Here is a 25,413-nt window from a genome sequence, read left to right as displayed (position 1 = left end):
AGTAGGCCCACTGAAATTAATGGGGAGCCACTGCAGAGAAAGCCTATTCTTGTATTGCCACCCTCTGAACCTCTCACACAGGAGGCACACAAAGAAGGGCCTCAGATGATGATCTCAGGGTCCAGGTTGGTTCATATGAGGATAGGTAGTCCTTGAGGTATTGCTGTCCTGAGCCATTTAAGTCTTTATAGGTCAAAAACAGCACTTTGAATTGCATCTGGGAACTAATTGATAACCAGTGCAGTCAGACCAAGATCGATGAAATATGCTCAAACCATCTTGCCCCAGTGAGCAACCAAGCCGCTGAACTCTGTAGCAAATGAAGTTTCTCTAATCAAGAATACGCCCCAGCAGCAGTCATAAACTGTCTCTTGATATTTCCTTCTATATACTGTAGAGGAGGCAGACTGTGGGGGGCGGGGCGGGTTAGTATAGACATTCCTTTACTGGAAAAACTATATCATAATTTACACTTAGGAAAATTTGATTCCAAACAAATGTAGCAATATATGCACTGGCTTTACACAGACCACCCACACAAGAATAAATAAGTGATTTATTGTTAAACAGACAGTCTAATACTCATACTAATATTCCCACAGGCATGGTTAGTTTAACTATATATGCTTTGTAAATATACTGTGGCGTTTGGTGTTGATATTTCTTACTGTATCATTTATAGCTCAGTCGGTAGAGTGAGGGACTCTTAATCTCAAGGTTGTGGGTTCAGTCCCCACGTTGGGTAAAAAGATTTCTGCACTGCGGGGGGTTAGACTAGATGACCCTTGTTGACCCTTCCAACTCTACCGTTCTGTGGTTTTACAATAGCAAACCCCTCTATTCTACTTGTGGACTTCCCAGAGGCTTCTGGGTGGCTATGGTGGAAAACAAGATCGTGGGCTATAAAGGCCTTTGGCTCTTATCTGTCAAGGCTCTTGGGTTCTTTTCTGAATTCCTGTGCCCCTTCCTTGAATGTGGTGTGCCTGAAAATTATTCAAAAAGATTTTGGGTGCTCTAGATCAGATAAGGGAATAACACTTCTTTATAGGTTTTGCTTAGGCAAGGATTAGTGCTGTACCAAAATCAATTTTCCAGTTTCTGAAAAGTTGTTCTCCATCCTTCTTGGGAAACTTGAGGATTTCTTTAGAGAAGCAGGGCTTCTTAGAATAGAATCATAGAATCATAGAGTTGGAAGAGACCACAAGGGCCATCGAGTCCAACCCCCTTTCCAGCTGGAACTCACTGGAACTCAATTCTGGCACCTCTCAGGTGGGCGCCATTGCTATTATAACAGAACAAGGGAGGCGGTCATGGTGAGTTCTGGCCCTCTCTTTTTCTAGAAAAATAGCACCTATGCCAGGTTTCAAGCATGCCTTATCATTGCAAGATGACTAAATGCAGTGGGTGTTGCCCATCAAACATTTCTCCGGCATTCTGCAGCTTCATAGACTAACCATGCTCCTGGTTTCAAAAAGCCCCATGGGAGTAGTAACCTCATGATGCCTTCCCATGGGCTTTGATTGAAGTGTCGTCACTCAGGAAGGCTACAGAATGCAGAATGCAAACTATTTATGAGAAAATAGTCTCATAAATGTAGAATGAGAGGATGCTCACAACCATCTTTCACCCCATCTGCAAAAGGCACATCACAAATGATATACCCAACTCTTGAGGATTTCATTCTAATTTTCTCTTCCCCTTGGTAATTTTCTAATGCAATTTCTTTCTTTGTTAATAGATGGAAAATAGGGTTTAAAGCTAACACACACAAGAGAGAAGAGGAGGAGGAGGAGGAAGAAGAAGAAGAATCTTTCTCCACCGCTGTAGTAAGTATTGTACATTAATTAGTCTTATTTAGCAGCTTTCTTCTTGCCATTTCTGCCCCTATAATTCGGGGGTGGGAAGTATTTCTCAGATTGCACTTGCATAAGAACATAATAAGATAATACTGGATCAGGCCAATGACTCATCTAGTCCAGCATCCTGTCCCCACAGTGGTGAAACAGATGCCTGTGGGAAACCAGAAAGGACAACATGATCACAAGAGAACTCCAGCAACTGGTATTCAGAAGCATTGCTGTCTCTGACTGTGGAGGCAGAGCATAGCCACCAAGGCTAGTAGGTACCGGTATTGAATTTGTCTTCCATGAATTTGTCTAATCCTCTTTTAAAGCTATCTGGGTTGGTGGCCGTCACTGCCTGCTGTTGGAGTGAGTTCCACTATATTGTGTGAAGATCTGTCCTGAATCTTTCAACACTCAGCTTCATTGGATGTCCATAAGTTCTAGTGTTGAAGAGAGAGCGAGAAAAACTTTTCTCAATCCACTTTCTCCATGCCATACATAATTTGAAAAGACCTTTCCCATGTTGCATCTGGGCAAGCTTCCAGGAACCATATGCCAGCAGTGGACAGAGCCAGAGGCAAAACTCAGTAGAGCAATGAATGCAAATTTTATATTTGTACAATATGTTAGTTTCTACACACATGCTCACACACCGCTCTGTGGACTCAGTTACATTAGTAAAAAAAACAGCATTTTAAATGTGTTATAAACATGCAATGCCAGATGGAGATGTAGAGCACAAAATGACTTATTTATACCCTTTTCCCCTGTGTGTAGATCCACCCTCTATACCAGATGCACTGATTTACATTATTTTAACAAGGCTGCACATGTTCTGTGGGAGAGCTGAGGAAGGGAGCAGCCACCATTATGGGCAACTGGTTCACCACCTCAAAATACCTTCCATGATGCCTGTTGTCTCCTCCCAGAACCCTTTGGAACATGTTAGTACAGTCGTACCTTGGAAGTCAAACAGCTTAGTTCCTGAACGTTTTGGCTCCTGAACGTCGCAAACCCCAGAAGTGACTGTTCCGGTTTGCGAACTATTTTTGGAAGCCAAACGTCCAACGGGCCTTCTGTGGCTTCTGACTGGCTGCAGGAGCTTTGGTTTGCAAACATTTTGGAAGTCGAATGAGCTTCCAGAACCGATTCCGTTCGACTTCCAAGGTACGACTGTAATGAGGTTTCCCTAAAGTTTTAAAATACAGTGGTACCTCGGGTTAAGAACTTAATTCATTCCGGAGGTCCATTCTTAACCTGAAGCTATTCTTAACCTGAAGCACCACTTTAGCTAATAGGGCCTCCTGCTGCTGCCGCACCGCCGGAGCACGATTTCTTTTCTCATCCTGAAGCAAAGTTCTTAACCTGAAGCACTATTTCTGGGTCAGCAGAGTCTGTAACCTGAAGCGTATGTAACCTGAAGTGTATGTAACCCGAGGTACGACTGTAAGTTATGAATCCAGCCAGCAATGTATTTTTCTTGTTTGTTGATGTTTTCATGTTACATAGAGCCAGTGAGCCAGTGTGGTCCAGTCATTAGAGTGTCAGACTTGGACCTGTGAGCACAGCATTCAAACTCCCACTTGGTCATGAAGCTCACTGAGTGTCCTTGGGCCAGGCATTGTTTCTCAGCCTAAGGTTGTTGTGAGGATTAAAAAAACGGGAAGGCAGAGAACCATGCATCCCACCTTGGTTTTATTGGAGAAAAAGGTGGGGTACACAGAATTTTGGCCAGCCGCCCCATCCCCACCCCAGTTCATGGGCATTGCTATTCAAATGGTGTGCGTGCACTGCATCATGTGATAAATTATGCAGGGCTTGGCTTACCTGGCCTCCTCCAATATTTTATTCAATAAAACTCAGGAACCGATTCTAATAATGACAAGCTGTAGGGCCAGCTCAATACAGTGGTGCGCGTCCCGGGGGCATGGCGCACTGCCCGCAGGGGCATGGTGTGCGTTCTGGGGGCATGATGGCACCCCACCGGGATCATGGTGCCGGGGGTGATGTGCTCTCCCTGCCCCCCTCTTCCTGTCAGGAGCTCATCCTACACTTGAGTAGGACCCTGGTAGAGACACATGCCCGACTGGCATGTTCTTTCCCTCCTGGTCGATCGTTCGGGAGCTTCAAAAGCTTTCTTCAGCCCAAACATCCCAGCAACCAATGCCAACAGACACCGGCACACTTAGGGATCTGCAGAATCTTCGCAGCTTGCGTAACAGACCCCAGCAACTCAGCATTTTGGCTAATCTACTTTATTTACACATAAACACACACGGAGAACTATAACATGGCTCCCTCTCTCTCTAGCATCAGACCCCAACAACAAAAAACAAAAGAAAAGACAATAGTCCCACTTCGTGGAACACAGTAACACAAACATCCTGTCTCCGTCACTTCCCAATCTGTGGAGTTAAAACATACACCGTCATGTGATAGACAAAAATCCCATGACTGCAATCACGGAGTAGGAATTCTAACACTTCCTCCACCAGTGGCTCAATACCTTCTGACACCTGAGGCAAGATGTATTACAACCCTGCCTCCTAATGCCCTTGCAAGGTAAGAGTAGACCAGTGGAGTCTTGGCAAAAAGGGAGCATTCCATGAGGTGGTGCTGCTGCTCTCCCTGGCTTCAGCTTTTGTTAAGTTGAGGAAGAGTCTGAAGCCACCGCCACCAAGGCCAAACCTGGATCTCGCGCCCCCTGTGGGATATGCCAAGCAAAGCGGGTCACCTCAGGTTGCCTTGTTGGTGCACCAACCATGCTAGGGTAGCAAGCTAGCTTGAAGGCCACAGGGCAAGCTACTTGGCACACCTTAAATTCTAGCCGCCTTCCACTCCTCAGAATTTGCTTCCTGAGGTAGCTGCCTCACTCTGCCTCATGGTATGCTTTGTTCAGGGGCAGGAGGTGCCTCATGGAACTGGACTTTCAGCAAAGCTGATGGGAAAAACCCTGCTTTCCATCTCTCCTACTAAGATAGTCTGGTGGATCAATGGTACATAGGGACAGAGGAAGCTGCCTTATACCAAGCTGCCTTATACCAAGTCAGAATATCAGTCCATCTAGCTCAGTATTGTCTACACTGACTGACAGTGGCTCTCCAAGGTTTTAGGTAGGGGTCTTTCCCCAGCTCTACTTGAAGATGCTGAAGATTCAACCTGAGACCTTCTGCATGCAAGGCAGAGGCTTTCTTTTCTCTATACAGTTACCCAGGGAGGGGAAGTGTGTTGTAACATTACCCTGGTTCTAGGAACTTTTTCTTCAAAAGTTTTCAACAAGGATGGCAAGCGCTGCATTTTCTATCTATTGCAAGTGGTTAAAGGAAAGGGAAGGGAAGGGAAAAGGGAATGTGAAAAAGGAGAAAGGGGAAGGAAAGATTCAGGGATGCTTTCAGACTACCTCATAAGCAGTTGGAGCCTGGCTGGCTGAGAGAGCTCCAGCCAACAGAATAACTATTGTCTCAGTACTGTATATTGAACCCAAATCTGTTACATGGTGTCAGAAGTGAAGGCCACACATATTACAGAGGTTAACTGTGCAGTCCTATATATGGGACTCCTCAGATGCAAGTCTCAATGAAACCAGTGCAGCCTAAGGGTCAGCTTACACTGTTAGATTTTGCCGTAACTCCTTTACTATTTTTTTTTAATGTACTTCTTCTGTCCATGGTTTGGCCTGGGAGGGAGAGGGCACTGTTTTCTTTCTCAGGAAATTCTAGGTTTAAAATATTTTGTTTTGGGAAGGGATTAATTTCCCCATAACTGCCACTTTTCGTTTCAAACACTGCTTGCAAAAAGCAGATGGCCAGTATCTCATATTTATTTTTAACTGTTTCTTCCTTTGCACTCAGGAAATCTTAATAATGACCCCTAAAACATCACTATTAGTCAGACCGAAGGGTGGGAGAGTGCAGTTTATAAAAGCAGGGGGATTGCTCATTACTTTTCTATTTTAATTGGAAAAAACATGGGGGGCAGGCTTACATATGATTTATAGACTCAACAAAATACTTTTTCCTCTTTGAAAGAGTATCCATGTGAATGTATGAAAACCTGAAGATCAGGTAGTGGCAGTGCTTTTTTCTAAAAAAAAAAGTTTAGGGGTACTCTCATTTTCCTACTCATATTGAAATACTGCCCCTTAATGAGACCAAACTTAGATTCACAAAATGTTTAGGGGTATATGTACCCCTGTGTCCCCCCAGAAAAAAGCACTGGGTAGTGGGGATATGAATGAAAGAGTTATCCTGGAAAAAACTGAAAAGTGGGGTCCTGCAGGGTTCTGTCCTGGGCCCGTTGTTCTTCATCATCTTTATAAATGCCTTGGATGAAGGAACTGAAGATGAAGGAACTCATCAAAATTGCAGATGACACCAAACTAGGAGGGATAGCTAATGCTACAGAATACAGAATTAGGATTCAAGATACCCTTAACAGATTGGAGAGCTAGGCCAAAACTAACAAAATGAATTTCAGTAGGGACAAATGTAAGATTCTGCATTTAGGCAGGAATAACCAGCTGCACAAATATAAGATTGGGGACACCTGATTTACCCATAGTGCATGTGAAAAGAATCTAGGTTTTTTAATAGACCACAAGCTTAACATGAGTCAACAGTGTGAGGCAGCAGCAAAAAAAGCAAATGCATCAACAGAAGTATAGTGTCCTGATTAAGGGAAGTAATAGTATCACTCTATTCTGCCTTGCTCAGACCCCTGGATCCTTTTCACATGCACTACTGGCACATCCCTGGCTAGGGTGACCAGTTGACCCATGACTGGAAGGAAGTAATGCTTATTCACCAGCTTGTAGGATGACTTCTGCCTCAGTCATGAAGCAGGGCCAGTATGAAGAAGAAGAAGAAGAAGAAGAAGAAGAAGAAGAAGAAGAAGAAGAAGAAGAAGAGGAAGAGGAGGAGGAGTTTGGATTTGATATCCCGCTTTATCACTACCCGAAGGAGTCTCAAAGCGGCTAACATTCTCCTTTCCCTTCCTCCCCCACAACAAACACTCTGTGAGGTGAGTGGGGCTGAGAGACTTCAGAGAAGTGTGACTAGCCCAAGGTCACCCAGCAGCTGCATGTGGAGGAGCGGGGAAGCAGACCTGGTTCACCAGATTATGAGTCTACTGCTCTTAACCACTACACCACAGGGTGGGAAGAGGGATGGTCCAGTCCAACATCTATGAGGTGTAAAGTTTTCCCATACCTGACTTAAGGGGACGATTCCAATTTAATTAACTGTACCTGAATATGACAAACCTCTATGTGAGTCTATTATTCTGTCTGAGGAAGAGTCATAACTTATTGGTAGCGCATTTGCTCTGCATGTGGAATATCCCATGCCCCTATGTCTCCTAATAGGTTTCTGCCTTTGTATCCTGCAGCTGCTTAAAAGTGTTTTATTGCAGGTGTTTTATTTCAGGGGTGGTGAAACTCTGGCCTTATGGGGGGGTGTCAATTTGGCCAGCAAGCCTTTTACAATGGTACCTCAGGTTAAGAACTTAATTCATTCTGGAGGTCCGTTCTTAACCTGAAACTGTTCTTAACCTGAAGCACCAATTTAGCTAATGGGGCCTCTCACTTCTGCTGCCGCTGCACCGCTCTGCGATTTCTGTTCACATCCTGAAGCAAAGTTCTTAGCCCAAGGTACTATTTCTGGGTTAGCGGAGTCTGTAACCTGAAGCGTCTGTAACCTGAGGTACCACTGTATTTTTATACCACATCCACCTGCCGATCAGCCAACATCACTCCAATGGACAGGGGAGCCGAATTTGATGCTGTTGGGAAGAAATACATACAGCCAAAGCAGCAGGATTTAACCCCCACTCATTCGCTGAGGTTCAAAGAGCAGCAAGGGCTGTTAGAAAGCTCTTTTGCAAGCAGCCCCACACAGCTCTTTAAATCTCTGAAAATCTGAGATTCAAGGAGCAGCGCTGGGATATTTGCAAAGGGATTTTCAAACAGCCCTGTGATGCACTTCAAAATCACAGCAGTTGGGGCTTCCAAGCACAGCATCACCTGAAATCACTGTAATTAACAGCCCTGTGGGGTGGCAAGATAAGTATGTGGCCCACCAACCAGCAAAGTTTCCTCACCCATCATATTAGATTGGCGTGTGGATAATTTGGATGGGTAAGTGGAGCATGTCAATCTCAGAGAATTGGTGTTTCTGGACTGATTGCTGTTTTAAAGGGTCAAATAAAATATATAGTTTTCTGTTACATGTCTAGTGAAGACTGGAAGATGGATTATCATCATCATCATCATCATCATCATCATCATCCCCATCATTTTATTATTGCCCTGATTTATTAGCTCTTCCCAACCCTGGCGCCTCAGTACTTCCTTCTGGACAGCACTACCAATTAGTGCTTTTGCTCCTTAGCCCACAGCCTGACATCAATATCCTCCCGAGTCCATTATGTGGAGGTTTTTTTCCTCCCCTCTGGCCTTTGCTAATTGAATTGCACAATTGCAAAGTCTGAAGATGGAAAAGAAAAGGCTACCTAAACCAAGTCCCTTCCAAGAGATGTTTCGTCCCCATGGTCATGTTTCAAGCAATATCTCTGAGAATCTAATAAGATCTTTATACATGGTGGCTTAGTCCACTCCACAGGGAGGTGAGGAACCTTTTTAGCTCCATAGACAAGATTTGTGGCTTGATGTCACAATAATGTCAGATTATTTGGCATTTTGACGTTCCAAAGTTGGGACTCCAAAACACCTCACGGGCAACGCAGTGCTACTAAAATGGAACAAACAAAAACATTTTATTTTAGCAGGGGTTGCAGTGTAAACCACCTTGTGATCAGGAAGGGCGTTGCTCATCAGCTGGTTAGTGGGAGTTTAAATTCTGCTGCACACACAGCCAACAGGAAAATTGAACCCCACCCTTTCCCCAAGCTGATGTCAACTGCCCATCAGAGTGATGTCAGCTGATTGACAGGTGGGTGTGGTTTTAGAAAATGGCCTCAGGGCCCAATTGGGACCCCTGGCAAGTCAAGATTAGCTTGCAGGCTGAAGGCTGCCACCACTTCCTTAGCAGAAAGCATTTCTGCTCATACATTCTGCTCATACAATGACAACATTGAAATGTTGTCAATCTCTCCTATGCACTTATGCCTCCCATCTCTGGGACAGTCTGGGATGTAGTGAAGCACATAGGGATGGAGGTGATGGGTGAAAATTGGATGCTTTGCTTGGCACAATTGGAAGCACGTTCTGCTAGTACAAATTTGCCACTGGTGACAACCCACTTGTTCGAAACCATGGGTCACTTGTACTCTTCCTCCCTTGCATGCCACTACTGCTCCACTCTATTTAGATCTATAAAAAGGAGGCACGTTAGTTGACCAAGTCTGCCATTGTTGCCACCAGGTAATTGCCCAAGCACTTAAGAAGAGACACCACTTACCTATGAAGTTTACATTTTATATTACGGTATTTTAATATTTTGTTGGAAGCTGCCCAGAGAATAATTATTATTATTATTATTACAGGCCACCTCCTCACCCCATAACTGGTCATCTGCTAGACCAAAGGGCACTCCTAATACTTTCCTGGCTTCTCCCTTCTCCTGAATAGATGTTTGATAGTAGCCAGGCAAGCACTCCTTTTCCACCTCTTGCATTCTTGCCAGATTCAACCCTGCCTCAGTTCCTGGAAGGATGAAGGTGAATGGAATGGGGTCCAGGTGGAATATGTGGGTTCATCAGGAACTTGGGCACCATGTCCTTGAGGATGAATAAGCTGGGCTGCTGTATGGTGAAAGCAGATTCTTCAGGGCCCCCAGTTGTACCAGAGGTCTTTGCAGGTCCCACAACTCTTCCTCTGTTGAGGGGAGCTTCCAGTCTGTTCCTATTGTCTGGTGGGATTCATCTCATACAGGCAAATTCAGGATGCACAATTGTTGTTGATTGGGATGTTTTGCAAAAAATACCTGTGTCCTCAAAGGATCAGGCTTTTTGCAATAAGAGAAGTGAAGAGAAAATACATTGGAAAGAGTAGGATAGCACCTGCTGTGAAAAAGTGTTATCCAATCTGCTTGCAAACAAATCAGGAGAAATGCTCAATAAACTGTCTGGAAGTGGTCATAGACTCCTCAAGATAATGTTTGCACTAGATCCTGACAGTTGGTGGGGATTGTGAATTTCATTAAGTGTCCCTCTACCTCCCCCTCCCATAATCTGAGTTCTGAAATGCTCCACTCATCACAGCACAGAGAATATAAACACACCTTTCTGTGATAACATTCCCTGTACATGTAATTATATTAGTTATGTTGAAGAGTCTAGCCATGAATATCTCATGAGAGATACGTGATAGCTACGTTCTCTTTCTGATTTAACTGACCTTGTCTTTAGGCCAAGATGCTTGGGAATACAATTCTTTTGATCTTCTTTTAGCTTATTTTCTCTGAACTTGAATCACTCTTCCTCTAAATTCCCTCCAACAGCACTGTCGCCTTGCTTCTGACTAACTCCAGTGAGAAACTTTTAGCTCTCTTCTTTCCATTCAGAATTGCCAACTGCTTTAAGGGCCAAGTAACAGACAATTATTCCACCACAGTCCTTTTTTAGTCAAGTAGAAGAGACTAAGGCAGATGGCTGTCACCATCCCAAGCTTGTTTATAGAACCATGGTTGAGCCAAAGGGCTTGTTAAAAATAACTGTTAATATCTCAGATGGTGCTCTCTTCAACTTCACTGAATCTAGTACTGTATTCTCAATTATTCAAGAGTGATTTTTCAAGTAATTCTCCAATGTAATGATTCAATGATCCCAGCTTAGACTGTTCTCGTGATCTACTGTAAATAGCACCTGCAACAATTTACAAAATTGCATATTAGTTCATCTATAGCAACTCCTCAACCTGGTGCCCTCCAGATGTTTTAGACTATAACTCCCGTCTTCCCCAGCCATTGGAAATCCTGGTTTAGGCTGATGGGAGTTGGGTGTCCAACGATATCCAAAGGGCATTTTGGGCTCCCCTTCCTTTTTAGAAACAAGCAAATACATAAAAAAATTGCCAGCTGCTGCTACTTACATACTCTTTCAAGCACTTCTGTCTGTCTATCCTTCACTTGCCCATTCTAGGGACATTCCACAGCTATTAAGAAACTTTATTCCTTGGTAATGCTGCAGAGGGTTGGGCTAGATATCCATTGGGGTCACTTCCAACTCTGCAATTCCTTGATTTTATTACTCCAGACCAGTCTTCTCAACTCTGGGTCCCCATGCTTCCTTGTACTACAACACCCACAATCCCTGACCACTGGCCTTGCTGGCTCAGAATGATGGGAGTTGTGATTGCAGTCCGATAACATCTAGCAAACCAAGGTTAAGAAAGGCTGCTCTAAACAGTCATTAGGTTAGGCAAAACTTCAACAACCATTTCCTCTCAAAGAAGGTCTGGTCCCTGGAAGAGTTCTAAATAGCTTACAGCTATTGCTGAGAATGATGGGAAAAGAATGTAAACAAATGTAATGAAGTCATTTATCATTCACTATTTACACATTACAAAAGTATATTTCCATGGCTGATACGTGTTTTTCCACCCATAGCTGCTTTATAAAGCTGCTCCAGCTAAATATTACTGTACCAGTATTACCAAGACAAAGAGCAGTATTTGCTTCTTCATATGCTACCAGCTACATCTCTAGTTCTATGGAAATAGTAATCGTTTCCATTTCTGAGCTTCTTTTAGGCTGCTCAGATACACAAGATAAAGACACTTGCATCTAAGGTCCTCTGCTTAAGGGTCAGCTTGTCCTTGCTAGTTTTTCTTTAACAAATAGCCTGTGTGTGTGTGTGTGTGTGTGTGTGTGTGTGTGTGTGCATGCATGTGTGCACGCACACAAACCAGAATGGCCAGAGGGAGGGGCTTTAATTCTTTGGCCCCAGTGTGCTCCTGGCTGTAACGGCTGTTTGTCCTACTTTATAGAGCACAGTCCTCTGTTTCATTTCTTTATATATAATTTATTTTTTGCATTTTCAATTTTACATACAATAAGCAAAATAAAAATAAACAAACACAATAAAAACGTGAATTCCCCTTTGTGGATCCTCATATAATGATCCCCCCTAACAAAGCCTTAGAAATACAGTGGTGCCTCACAAGACGAAATTAATTCGTTCCGCAAGTCTTTTCGTCTTGCGAGTTTTTCGTCTTGCGAAGCACGGTTTCCAATAGGAATGCATTAAAAATCAATTAATGCGTTCCTATGGAAACCGCCTTCAGACCAGGTCCGGGGACAGTCTGTCCCCCGACCTCTTCTGAAGGCCAGCGGGGGGCAAAAGTCTTTGCTCCCCCCTGCCTGCCTTCCCGGGAGAGCGGAGAAACGCAGCGCTGCGTTTCTCCGCTCTCCCGGAGGGCTTTTGAAGGCAGGCGGGGGGGAGCAAAGACTTTTGCCCCCCGCCCGCCTTCAGAAGAGGTCCTGGACCTCTTTTGAAGGCGGGCGGGGGGCAAAAGTCTTTGCTCCCCCCCCCCCGCCTGCCTTTAAAAGCCATCCGGGATAGAGGGAAGCACTTCCCTGCTATCCCGGACTGCTTTTAAAATGCTGGCGGTGGGGAGCAAAGCCTTTCGGTCCCCGCCGGCCTTCCTGGACCTCTTCTGAAGGCCGGAGGGGCGGGGAAGGCTTTGCTCCCCACCGCTAGCATTTAAAAGAGGTCCCAGGAGATTTCCCTATGGGCTTTCTTCTTGCGAAGCAAGCCCATAGGGAAATTCGTTTTGCGAAGCGCCTCCAAAACGGAAAACCCTTTCGTCTAGCGGGTTTTTCGTCTTGCGAGGCGTTCGTCTTGCGGGGCACCACTGTAGTGCAGAACAAATTCCTCAGGAAAGTGCTATTGCTCCCCAATGGGACCCCAGCTGCTCTTCTCTGCATGGAAGCTGATGTGACAACAATACAGGCTAGAACTGACTATCTGTGTCTAAACTATGTGAAAAGACTTCAATCTCTCTTGGAGGAGAGATTCCCCACCATGTCCCACACAGAACAGGAACAGACCAAATGTTGGAAGGAGGGCATCCTATGTCTCTTCACCCAATATTGATTACAAGATCTTCAGGTGATCATGAAGATGGATAAGAGGCACTTAAGAGATTGTCTCTTCAGGTCTGATGCAGAAAGGGATTTAACCACGATTGCCTATATGAAAAGTTCAGCATGGTTCCCACGTATCAAAATGGAACACATCCGAGCTAGTTATCTGACAAAGCTCCCATTTGCTGTACTAAGAATCGCTTTTACAGAATTACGATTCCAATTGATGCCCTCGGAGGTGGTGGATGGTCGGTATGGCAAAATTCAGTACAAGAAGAGACTTTGCCTGTGTGGGCAACCTTGCATAGAGGACCTGTACTACTATTTTCTACAATGCCCGCTATTTTTTTGAATAAATTATGAACTTTCTCCATTCTTTATTAAAATCTGCCTCTTCCTGGTTTCTAATTCTTCCTGTAAGTTTTGCCATTTCAGTATAGTTCATCAATTTTATCTGCTACTCTTCCTTGGTTTGAATTGTGCCTTCTTTTCATCTCGGGAAGATGGGAGAATCCAGGCAGCTGAGGTTGCGTACATAAATAGTTTCATCTGAACCTTTGGGATCTCTGTGCCTAGAATTCCCGAAAGAAAAACTTCTGGTTTCTTAGGAAAAGTTATTTTCAGCATTCCCCCCTCACCCCAAATTCTTTATATATCATTTTTCAGATATCCTCTTATCACCTTACATGACCACCACATAGGATAAAAGGTGCCCTATTTCTCTTTACATTTCCAGCACGTTTTAGACTTTGATTTATACAATTTAGCTAATTTACTAGGAGTTAAATACCAACGGTACATCATTTTCATATAATTTTTTTCCAAAGTGTAACATGCTGTAAAGTTTTAAACCTGTTGTCCAAAACCTCTCCCATGCTGCAAATTCAGTATTATAACCAAAGTCCTCCGCCCAGTGAATCATTACCAATTTGATCTGTTCTTCTTTTGTTTACCAGTTTAATAAATATTTATATATTTTAGAAATTAACTTAGTTTTATATTTTCTAACAACTATTTTTCAAAAGAAAAAACCCTTTCTTTTTTGTCTGGCTTAAACACTTCATTAAGTTGGTAATATTGCAGCCAGTCAGTCCTCTGTTTCAAGGCATATTCTGTTTCAGTCTTCAGAAACCTGGTGCCCCCAGACTACAACTCCCATCGGTTGTACTGGCTGACGCTAATGGGAGTTTCTGAAGGTTGCTCAGTTTGGAGGGCTGTCTGGTTCAAGTCTGGAATCAACCAGAAGGGAATCAACCAGAAGGGAAAGGAGGAGGGACTTTGTACTTGGCAGATAGTGAGGAGGAATTAAAGAACCTCTTAATGAGGGTGAAAGTGGACAGCGTAAAATATGGTCTGAAGCTCAACATAAAAAAAACTAAGATAATGGCCACTGGTTCCATCACCTCCTGGCAAATAGAAGGGGAAGAAATGGAGGCAGTGAGAGATTTTACTTTCTTGGGCTTCAGGATCACTGCAGATGGTGACAGCACTGACGAAATTAAAAGACACCTGCTTCTTGGGAGAAAAGCAATGACAAACCTAGACAGCATCTTAAAAAACAGAGACAATTCCTTGCCAACAAAGGTCCGTATAGTTAAAGCTATGGTTTTCCCAGTAGTGATGTTTGGAAGTGAGAGTTGGACCACAAAGAAGGCTGATCACCAAAGAATTGATGCTTTTGAATTCTGGTGCTGGAGGAGACTCCCATGGACTGCAAGAAGATGAAACCTATCCATTCCTAAGGAAATCAGCCCTGAGTGTTCACTGGAAGGACAGATCCTGAAGCTGAGGCTCCAATACTTTGGCCACTTCATGAAAAGAGAAGACTCCCTGGAAAAGACCCTGATGTTGGGAAAGATGGAAGGCACAAGGAGAAGGAGACAACAGAGGATGAGATGGTTGGACAGTGTTCTCAAAGCTTCCAACATGAGTTTGACCAAACTGTGGGAGACAGTGGAAGACAGGAGTGCCTGGTGTGCTCTGGTCCATGGGGTCATGAAGAGTCGGACATGACTAAATGACTAAACAACAACAACAACAGTTAGCAGACAGAGTTCCCCCACTATGCTGAGATGTATTTCTGATATTTCTTTAAATTATAGTAATGATTTCTAAATTTGCATCAGTTATCATAAGCAAATATGTGTCCTGGGCAGCAGACTAAGCAGGCTTATACACATGCCCTCTGCCCCATACATTTTAAGTGATATCATACCACTTTAAACAGTCATGACTTTCCCCCGAAAGAACCCTGGGAGCTATAGTTTGCTAAGGGTGCTGGGTGTGGTTAGAAAAACCCCTTTCCCCTCATAGACCAGAGTTCCCTGTGAAGAGGGATTGACTGTTAAGCTGCTCTGGGATTTGTAGTTCTTTGTTGGAAATGGGGTCTTCTGACAACTCTCAGTGCCCTTAACAGCCTACAGTTCCAATGATACTTCGTGGGACTGTTTAAAGTGGTATTATATTACTTAAAATATATAGTGCAGATGGAGCCTAAGGCACAGACTGCCCCGCCCCAGTGAGATGTGTTATATTTCTATTTAAATGAAAGTAATTATCCTAAATTTGCAACTATGCAGAAGATCAGCATAATCAGTTTTTTTTTGCAAATGTCCTCCTTTGTCCTCCTCTTTTGGGGGAAGGGGTAATACATTCTATGTTTTAGTGATGCATAAGTGACCGCCCTGATTGGAATATATATTCACACACACAGGCCCAAGTCTCCTATTTGCAGTGGGAGGCAAGCTACCAACGAAGAAGGCAAGTTCATACCCTTCAACGTTTCTCAATGAGAATAGGTATATCTCGTTCCATAATGATAATTTTACTATTTTTACCCCACACATCTTAGTGGGTTGCCCCAGCCACCCTGGGAGTTTCCAACATCTATAAAACATAATAAAACAATAAACATTTTTTTTTTAAAAAAAAAATCTGTCTACAGGATTTCCTTCAGATGGCTTGAGGATCAGGTAACTCCATAACCTCCAACATTACACCAATGAAAATTGGGACATCCTAAGGAAAAGTGGGACACTCTGGAATCAAATAAGATGCTGCGACGGCTTCTCTAAATCAGGGACGCCCCTGGAAAATAGGGACACTTGGAGGGTCTGCAAGTGCAAGAGGTAAAACCACAGGTTGTTTAAGAAAAACAACTAATGAGAGGCAAATGTGGGTTGCATATACACCATAGTTTAAAGCATATTCACCTCCCAAAAATAATGCTGGGAACTGTAAGGCAAACGTAAAGGTAAAGGACCCCTGGATGATTAAGTCCAGTCAAAGGTGACTATGGGGTTGTGGTGCTCATCTCGCTCCAGGCTGAGGGAGCCAGCATTTGATCACAGGCAGCTTTCTGGGTCATGCGGCCAGCATGACTAAACCGCTTTTGACACAACGAAACACGGTGATGAGTGCCAGAGTGCACGGAAATGCCATTTACCTTCCCGCCACAGTGGTACCTATTTATCTACTCACACTGGAATGCTTCTGAACTGCTAGGTTGGCAGGAACTGGGACAGAGCAATGGGAGCTCACCCCATTGGACGGATTCAAACCGTCAACCTTCCAAAGAGACTCAGTGGTTTAGACCACAGCGCCACCCACTCTACCCCTTACATAACTATGACTCCAAACACTCTTAGAAAACTACAGTTCCTGTGATTCTTTTTTGGGGGGAGTGGGTACAATGTATGGCTTGTACACAGCCTATGCGATAAGTTTTCCTTTTTGCTTCCAAACACCCCTCAAAGATCTATGCAGCAGCAAATCTTTGCAAATGAATGTATTTCCTATCACCCCAAACTTCTCCAAATGTAAAGGAGTGATTAAAACATCCAGCTCTGGAAACCCCATGACAACACCCACATTTCCCTTGATGAGCTGTAATTTCTTTTTGCCCTAAGGCCGTGCAGAGGAATTGCAGGTATGGAGGATTCCTGCTTCTTGGCAGATGATGACTAGGTGTATTTCCAAGAAATTCAAATTAAAGCTTCAATCATGCCACAGGCAAAATGAAGTCAGACCCTTTGTTTCTTGCTGGTGCTGACCTGGTTTCAAGAAAAATCTAAGCTGTAGAGATCTAAGACTTGCCACAAATCTTTTTTCAGGGATCTAACATTTTGCGAATATTGGGCGGGCAAATGTTGTCCTCATCTACAAAAAAGGGGGGGCGGAGAAGACCCAGATAACTACTGACTGGTGAGCTTGGCATTGATACCAGGGAAGGTCCTAGAACACATCATTCAACAGCCGGTCTGTGAACACATAGAAAATGATGTTGTGTTTATTAAAACACAGCATGGGTTTCTCAAAAATGTCATTTCTTTTTTCTTTTTATGAAGTTACATTCTTGGTGGATTAGGAGAATGCTGTGGACATAGTGTGTATCTTGATTTCAGTAAGACTTTTGACAAAAGTCCCCCACAATATTCTTGTAAGGAAGCTGGCAAAATGAGGGTTGAATGAGGGTTGAACATCTTTATAAATGACTTGGATGAAGGAATTGAGGGCATGCTTGTCAAATTTGCAGATGACACCAAATTTGGAGGGGTAGCAATGCCTCAGAAGACAGAATTGGGATTCAAAATGACTTTAACAGATTGGAGAACTGGGCAAAACTAAATGGGCCAAACTAACAAAACTAACTGGGCCAAACTAACAAAACTAACTGGGCCAAACTAACAAAACTGGGCCAAACTAACAAAATGAATTTCAATAGGGACAAATGTAAGGTTCTGCACTTAGACAGGAAGACCCAGCTGCATGTTCTGTGAACATGGAGTCAAGAATTTAACAGATTAACACATTAACTTGGAGAAGAAGCAGGAAGGAAGTAAAGGCTAGAACACAATCTACATGACAGGTAATTATTGAAGAAGGAATCAGCAAGGGATGAATAGTTTGCTTTTCTGTCTATCCCTCCTAATTGGTCCAGGTAACTTATTGCAAGCATTTTTCAACACCCAAAACTACTCCTACACTCTAGCCACAACATAATGCATTTGTCTCCTCTTGGCTCCAGGTGCAAGAAACAGGTTTAGAATACTTAACTTCAGTGTTCATATACATAGGTAAAGGTAAAGGGACCCCTGATTGTTAAGTCCAGTCGTGGATGACTCTGGGGTTGCAGTGCTCATCTCACTTTACAGGCCGAGGGAGCCGGTGTTTGTCTGCAGACAGCTTCCGGGTCATGTGGCCAGCATGACTAAGCCGCTTCTGGCGAAACCAGAGCAGCACACAGAAATGCCATTTACCTTCCCGCTGGAGCATATATATTCATATATCATCCAAAACCAGTTTGAAATCCATATCATGCTGTTTCGTGGTTTTTGACCTGGCAATATGTCACAAATCATTATGTGCATTGGGGCTGGGCAATATATCATCCAAAACTGATTTCAAGTCCATATCATGATATTAGTTGCATAATTTCTGAACTGGCAATATATTGCAAATCATGATGTGTGTGTGTGTGTGTGCTATGCAAAAATCACAATGTGGGAAAAACCATGAAGCCCGCCAATGCATCTTCATAGCTCCATCCATATTTGACATTGTGATATATCAGTATATTACAATGTTTAGGTGGTGATATATCAAGTTGAAAACCTGCTCCATCCTTATTTCAGACATCGTGACATAGCAGTATATCATGATGTTTAGCAGGTGATATATCACAAAGTTGAAAACCAGATATCGCCCAGCCCTACTGTTTGCAGGGATGGAAAGATGTGTGAGTGTGTCTAAAAAAACTATTGATTTCTGGGGGGTTAGAATACAGAATCTTGTGTGATTGTCACATGCATTGCTCTGCCTGGTTCTTGTGTCTGGCTCCTCCCACCACTGACATGTGACCCCCACCCCACCCCAGGAGGTTACCTACTGGGGAGTGTATCCCTCCAGAATGCCTCAGTCCAAGACCCTGACCACTATACGCCTGGATCTCTCCATGGCCAGAAATAGCTGTGCATGAGCTGCTACCGACTGCAGCCACTTAGGAACTTGAGAATTCCTTATGGGATAACGGAAGCAAAGGAGCTGACTGCTTTCACTGTGACAGTTAGCCTTTCTGCACGTAATTCCTTAGAGTTGTGCTTTCTCTGCACTTGTAAGACAAATAGATTTTGGAATAGAATTATATTCCCACAGAAAATGTTGGAGGACATGGGTTGGGGTCAAAGCTGAACATGTCAGGGATAGAGGAAAAGGATTACATTTTAACTGAGAGCTTATCCTCTTGAAAGGGATCAGGGGGGAAAGTAGTTATGTTCTAATTATGTTCTACCCTCCCACTGGGGATAAAAGGACAGCTGTAGAGGTGACAGATTAGGGAAAGATAGGGTGTTGTACAGGAGAGCTGGAGAGACATATTTTCAGTTTGAGAACCACAATACCTCACAGACAACTTTATTGGGATCACATGTCAGTTGTGGGCAGGGATGAAAACAGAATGCGGGCTAGAAACAGGTGTGACTATAAGCACCAACAAACACAAAACAAGCCCTCTGCAGCACCACAAATCCAACTCAATGGTGTAACCTTGGCAAGTGTCAATCACTTCTCCTACCTGGGCAGTTATCTTTCCACAAGGGCTGACATTGATACTGAAATCCAGCATCGCCTGAGTTCTGTGAGTGCAGCTTTTTCCTAATTGAAGTGCAGAGTGTTTGAGGACTGGGGCATTCACAAGGAAATCGAAATACTTGTTACAAAGCTATTGTACTACCAACCTTACTGTATGCTTGTGAAACGTCATCTCCAACTTCTTGAAAGATTCCATCAATGGTGTCTCTGAAAATTTTACACATCACTTGGGAAGACAGGTGAACTAATGCCAGTGTACTGGAAGAAGCAAAGATCACCAGTGTTGAAGCAATGACTTCATTGCTGTTGTTGTTCAGATGCCTGATTATCATCTTCCAAAGCAACTACTCTATTTATTTTGAACTTAAAAATGGAAAGCATAATGCTGGTGGTCAACAAAAGAGGTTTAAAGACTGTCTCAAGGCAAATCTTAAAAAATGTAGTTTGAACACCAACAACTGGAAAACACTTGCCTGCAAGCACTCCAATTGGAGAACAGCCTTTACCAAAGGTGTCATGGACTTTGAAGATGCTTAAACTCAGGACAAAAGGGGAAAAAGTGCTAAGAAGAAGGCATGCTTAGCAAATCCTTACCTTGATCAACTTCCACCCGGAAACCTATGTCTCCACTGTAGCAGGACTTGTGGATCCAGAATTGGCCTCCACAGTCACTTATGGACTCATTCTTAAGACCGTGTTAAGACAATCTTACCCAGCTTTGAGTGATTTCCAAAGAAGAAGAAGACATGCAATTATTATCCCATACTTCCCATTTCATTTTCCCATCACTTTTCTTACTGCAAAAACAGATTTGACAAGAGTGCCAAATCAACTTTAATTGCATCTTGAATTCTGTGGAATTGAATCCTGTTCGAAAATAGCAACTGACTGAAAGTGCTCTATGCAACCTTTGTAGTGTTAAGAACACTAATCAAAATAAACAATGCCTGCAAAAGAACAATGGCTTGATGAGAACAATAATCTTCTAGGCCTCAGATGAGCAAAATGTGGTTTGAAGAGAAGCTGGGGCCAGAATGACAGGGCTCCTGAGACGGTGGAACATTTTGCTTAACTTCCTGACACTTCCCACAAAAAAGCAAAAACAAACTTTTATTTTTCTAAGGCTTGCATCCATATTTGACTTGCCCCTTTCACTCCAAGCTTCCTGTCATTTGCTTGCTCATTGTGCATAACAATTGTTTAGCTGGGAAACTTCCTGTAAAATTTTTTTGTTTTTATTTTAAACCAATTCAAGCACCTTAGTTTGTTAGTAAATTGCAAAACAGAGTTGGCAATGTTGCTTTGTGTTTAATAATTCTGATGTTTATTTCCTTAAAAACATGGAGACACATTCTTAACCATGGGTGCTCTGTTTTCATACCTTAACAAACATCTATATGTCATGCAGATTGCAAAAGGTTAAAGGAAAGAGAGTTTAACCCTACCCCACCATGCCACAATAACAAGGCACTCATGTTTGCTGCATTTGGGCACAGCAGCAGGAAAAGTTCCCTGCCTAGGCAGGAAAGGCTTCTTCTATATGCCAATAAGCACACCAGTTCTTTGTTTGTATATTTTATTGCTGATTGTAGGCAGCATCCTTTGAGATGGCTCTTTTTGTAAGACCCAAAGGAGGTCTGTGTGTATATGGGAGAGGTCACATCCATACTGTACATTTAAAGCACACTTATAGCATACTCAACTGTCCCAGGACAAATGGGGCATCCCATTCCCCTCCCCCCCCCCCAGAGCACAGCAGCCCATTTTGGGTGCTGCAATTTGGCATCGTGGACTTACCTGGGGGGGGGAGCACTTTTTCGGGGCCACAATCTTGCACAGGTCATGTGACTCATGCTAGAGGACAGCCCCATAAGATGCCATCCTGGTTTTTGCATCATAACATGTTGGAGGGGATGTTATACCATTTTAACAATTATAGCTTCTTTATAAAGAAACCAGAGGCCTTTCTTCTTGGAATAACAGGTTTGGAATTGCCCAAGAAAGATGTTAAATTATTTTTGTGTGCCACAACTGCTGCTCGAACATTACTAGCTAAGAAGTGGAAAACGCAAGAACTACCAACTGTGGAAGAATGGCAGATGAAGATGATGGGAGGTAGCCGACCTGACCGGAAGAGTCCGCGACCAGAATGAGGAGGAGTATCAGGAAGAATGGAAGGAATTTAATGACTATTTAGCTAAATACATTAAGTTAAATTAATTGGAAAAAGCTTGCAATTACCAGCTAGGCCTAGGATTTAAATAAGTAATGCGAGGAATTATTATGTTTAATGCTGAATTGGGAAGAATGACTGATGTTAAGTGATTAAGTTAAGATTTTAAGTACTTTGATTTGGAAAACCGTTAAAATGATATGCATTGAAATTCAACTAGGGGGATACAAGGAAGTCACTTAACAATGTTAAGAAGATTAGTTTTAATAAGGTTATGATTTATGTTTGTCTGTTTATTTGTTAGTGCGTTTTTTAATTTTGTGAAAACCAATAATTTTTTTGGAAAAAACAACAACAATTATAGCTTCTTCCCCAAAAGAATCCCGAGAACTGTAGGGTACCCTTCACAGCACTACAATCCCCAGCATCTTTAACAAACTACAGTTCCTGGGATCGGGGGGGGGGGCATGTGCTTTAAATGTACTTTAAATGTATGGTGGGGATGTAGAAAGAAAGAGACAGACACAAGAGAGAAACAGATGGTAGCTAAACTGCCTTATCCTATAACCCACTGTGCTTCAGCTTGAAATTTGGACTTCTCTGAATTTGGCAGTGCATTGCATTTCACCAGCTAAGTAACACGTGCAAAATTCATATACTATAATAAAGTGTGAACAAACATGTATAGATTAGTAAAAAATAACATACAGAAAGCTAAAGCAGCCTTTCTCAAGCTTGGGTCCAGAGATGTTGAACTACAACGCCCATCATCCCTGACCACTGGTCCTGCTAACTAGGAGTGATGGGAGTTGTAGTCCAACAACATATGTGGACCCAAGCTTGAGAAAGGCTACTGTAAAGGATCACAGGATTGCATCCAAACACATTTAAATTATCTGGAAATTATCTGGTTCCAATTCTTGCTGCATTTTTTGTTTCTAAAGACATTTGAAATGTAGCACCAAAATCTTTCAGGCCTTCGTTTTAGATTCCCCCCCCCCCTCTGGCGTCCAAAGAAGCACATATGTTCACTTGCCCCAGCACAGGCCATCTTTGGATTTTATTTTAGTGTAATTACTATCAACAAAAGTAAAAATGTGAGCACATTTAACCCTTTAGAACCATATAAGCCCAAAATACACAAAGAAAAATAATTTGGAAATAAAACATCTATTTCTCACCCTACATTAACACAACTTCAGCTCTCAGTGTTGCTGCAAATACTTATAACTTTGTCACATAGCAAAATGATATGATAAAATATAAATCACTTTCCCAAAGTCTTGATGTCTTTCCAAAGATATTTCACCTCTTTCCCCCCTCTCTCTATTTTCCTGGCAGATCCACATGTCTTTAAACGTTTTGTGTCTGGCAATTTTTTTTAAAAAAGTGGAGATTTTCCCCATCACCAGATCCCCATGCCGTGGTGCCTCGGGTTACATACGCTTCAGGTTACATATGCTTCAGGTTACAGACTCCACAACCCAGAAATAGTACCTTGGGTTAAGAACTTTGCTTCAGGATGAGAACAGAAATCGTGCAGCGGTGGCGCAGCGGCAGCAGGAGACCCCATTAGCTAAAGTGGTGCTTCAGGTTAAGAACAGTTTCAGGTTAAGAATGGACCTCCGGAACGAATTAAGTATGTAACCAGAGGTACCACTGTATTAACAATTGTAAAGAAGGCACACAGTCATGAGGGGGCCAACAAGTTATCTGGATAACTCAGTGTGCATGTCCACAAAGTGGAAGATGTCAGGCTAGCATTCCTGCCCCGATTCCTAATGTCCTTTTTATACTGCATTATTTGCTGTGCTACGTAATTGTTAATTGTGACATTTGGATCAATATACTGCCATGTCATGCCCCAAATTTCATCTTGTGATTTTTCAAGTTAATGGGTTTGTAAATGGAGTCCCCACCCCCCTTCTTTCCTGGAAGCAATTAACACAGAAATGTGTACTTAACTTCCACTAGATTCTGCTAGATTTCCAGAAATCTAGCACCTGGACATGCTGGCCAAATGGTCAGAGTCTACTCCACCAAGGCAAGATGTGTCACATCTCTACTTAAATTGTAGCACATGCAATTTTTAGGCAAATCTGTTGTCTTGTCCTTTGGCTATCCACAGCGGCATAGTGTGAGTTGCTGGTGCCATGGGTAGGGCAAGAGTTGTTCCCCCCTGGTGGCCTGGGCAGCTGGGGTGGGGGGCACTCCAGGGGCCACATGCGGGGCACATGTGGAGGGTGAGCAGAGCCCGCCTCCAACAGGGTTATCACCCACTGCCTCCATCCACCTGCTCACTAGACCACCGCTGCTAGGGTTCCATTTCTGTCATGTGGGTGCCTACTTGCACCCCATCAAAAATGTGTGCCTGGAGCCATGCCCCCCCTACTTCTCCATGCTATGCCTCTGGTGATGTATCCCCCTTGAGTGATGCATAAGTGGCCTTTGGAGCAGCAAGTTTCCTTTCCAAAATGCCATCCTCTTCAGCCTCCTGTCTGCTGATGTATCAGTACTGTGCAAGGAGGGGTGAAATTATAATCACCATACAGTGCCAGGAGATTAACTTTGTTTAAAAAAGAAGCAAAGTGAGAGGTCATTCTTCTAATTGCTGCAAGTAAGCAATTTAATGCTATTAGAAGTGCTGTGCATCTGGGAGGAAGTAGTTTAAGCTGTGCTGCTTTGCATTGCAACAAATGGCCTTATCTGATCATTTAGCACTTTTGAAACACACACTGCGGGTGACCTACAAGCATTGGGGAGAAGCAGAAGAGCTGCTACAAGGCCTTTGGTGTGCTAAGCAAAATGACTTGATGGCCAAAAAATGGCATTGATTCAACACATGACCCATGCCGACTCCAGCTGCCGGAGAAGCATAATGGTTTGCGAAAGATAGCACGAGGTATAGCTGGCTCTCAATTAGGTTAGGGGAAAGTGCTTTTCAAGCCATTCTTCTTGCCATGTTACTGTAACTGAAACAATGAGCACTCAGGATGATCATCCTTAAACCAATTTATTTGTAAAGAAACCTGTTAACCCTCTGCTGGCTGCATAGGAACATTTTTGTGGAAAGTCAAGCCACTTGCATTGGAACCTAGGAAGCTGCTTTATTTATTCTGAGCCAAACCATTGGTCCATCTAACTCTTTATTGCAGACCTACATTCAGTGACCCCTAACCAAAGCAGTGGAGGCCTAGACAAAGATAGGTGTAGCAAACTGGTCAACAAAATGTCCTGGGATTTAAAATTGGCCACAACTTTTATTGATTACAGATGTAGGTAGGCTTTGGCACAGGCATTAGGTGTCTGTCCATTATTAGCCTCTAGATGGAACATTCCTGGGATTATGAGACCTCCTCAAGATGCAGGTCTACTGAGGTGCCCTCCCAGGCTGGAAGCTCTATCGCCTGACTGCCCCACGCTTGACTTCTAGACAGAGACTTCCCACTAGACCCCCCGAATGGGATATCCTAAAGTCGCACCTGTTTCAGGTTGGGTGATGCACCACCTCATATTAGACTAAAAGATTCCACCCAATGCCTGGCCTGCCAAAAGTTGTGACTATTGCTATGGGGAAAGCAAAATAGGCTTGTTTGCAGGCAAATTCATTCCTGGCTCTAAATATGGCAACCATCACTAAACCATAGCAAGGTCAAATTGCATGGTGCGGAAGGAAGGAAGGAAGGAAGGAAGGAAGGAAGGAAGGAAGGAAGGAAGGTCTAGTTGAGCTTCCTGTATTGCAGGGCGTTGAACTAGATGACTCTTG

General features: G+C 43.3%; 1 long non-coding RNA gene across 1 annotated transcript in view; it reads left to right on the top strand.

Moving 5' to 3' along the window:
• The window catches only part of LOC309362094, a 255,680-nt gene extending 232,369 nt beyond the window's left edge, over window positions 1-23,311 (top strand). Inside the window, exon 2 of the long non-coding RNA XR_014164795.1 lies at window positions 23,191-23,311. This is a non-coding gene — a long non-coding RNA (uncharacterized lncRNA). The remainder of the gene's footprint in view (window positions 1-23,190) is intronic.
• Window positions 23,312-25,413: the final 2,102 nt, after the last annotated feature.

This window comes from Podarcis melisellensis (assembly GCF_964234715.1).
Source record: "Podarcis melisellensis genome assembly, chromosome: Z".
Taxonomy (NCBI): domain Eukaryota; kingdom Metazoa; phylum Chordata; class Lepidosauria; order Squamata; family Lacertidae; genus Podarcis; species Podarcis melisellensis.
This window is presented reverse-complemented; position numbering and strand designations above follow the sequence as displayed.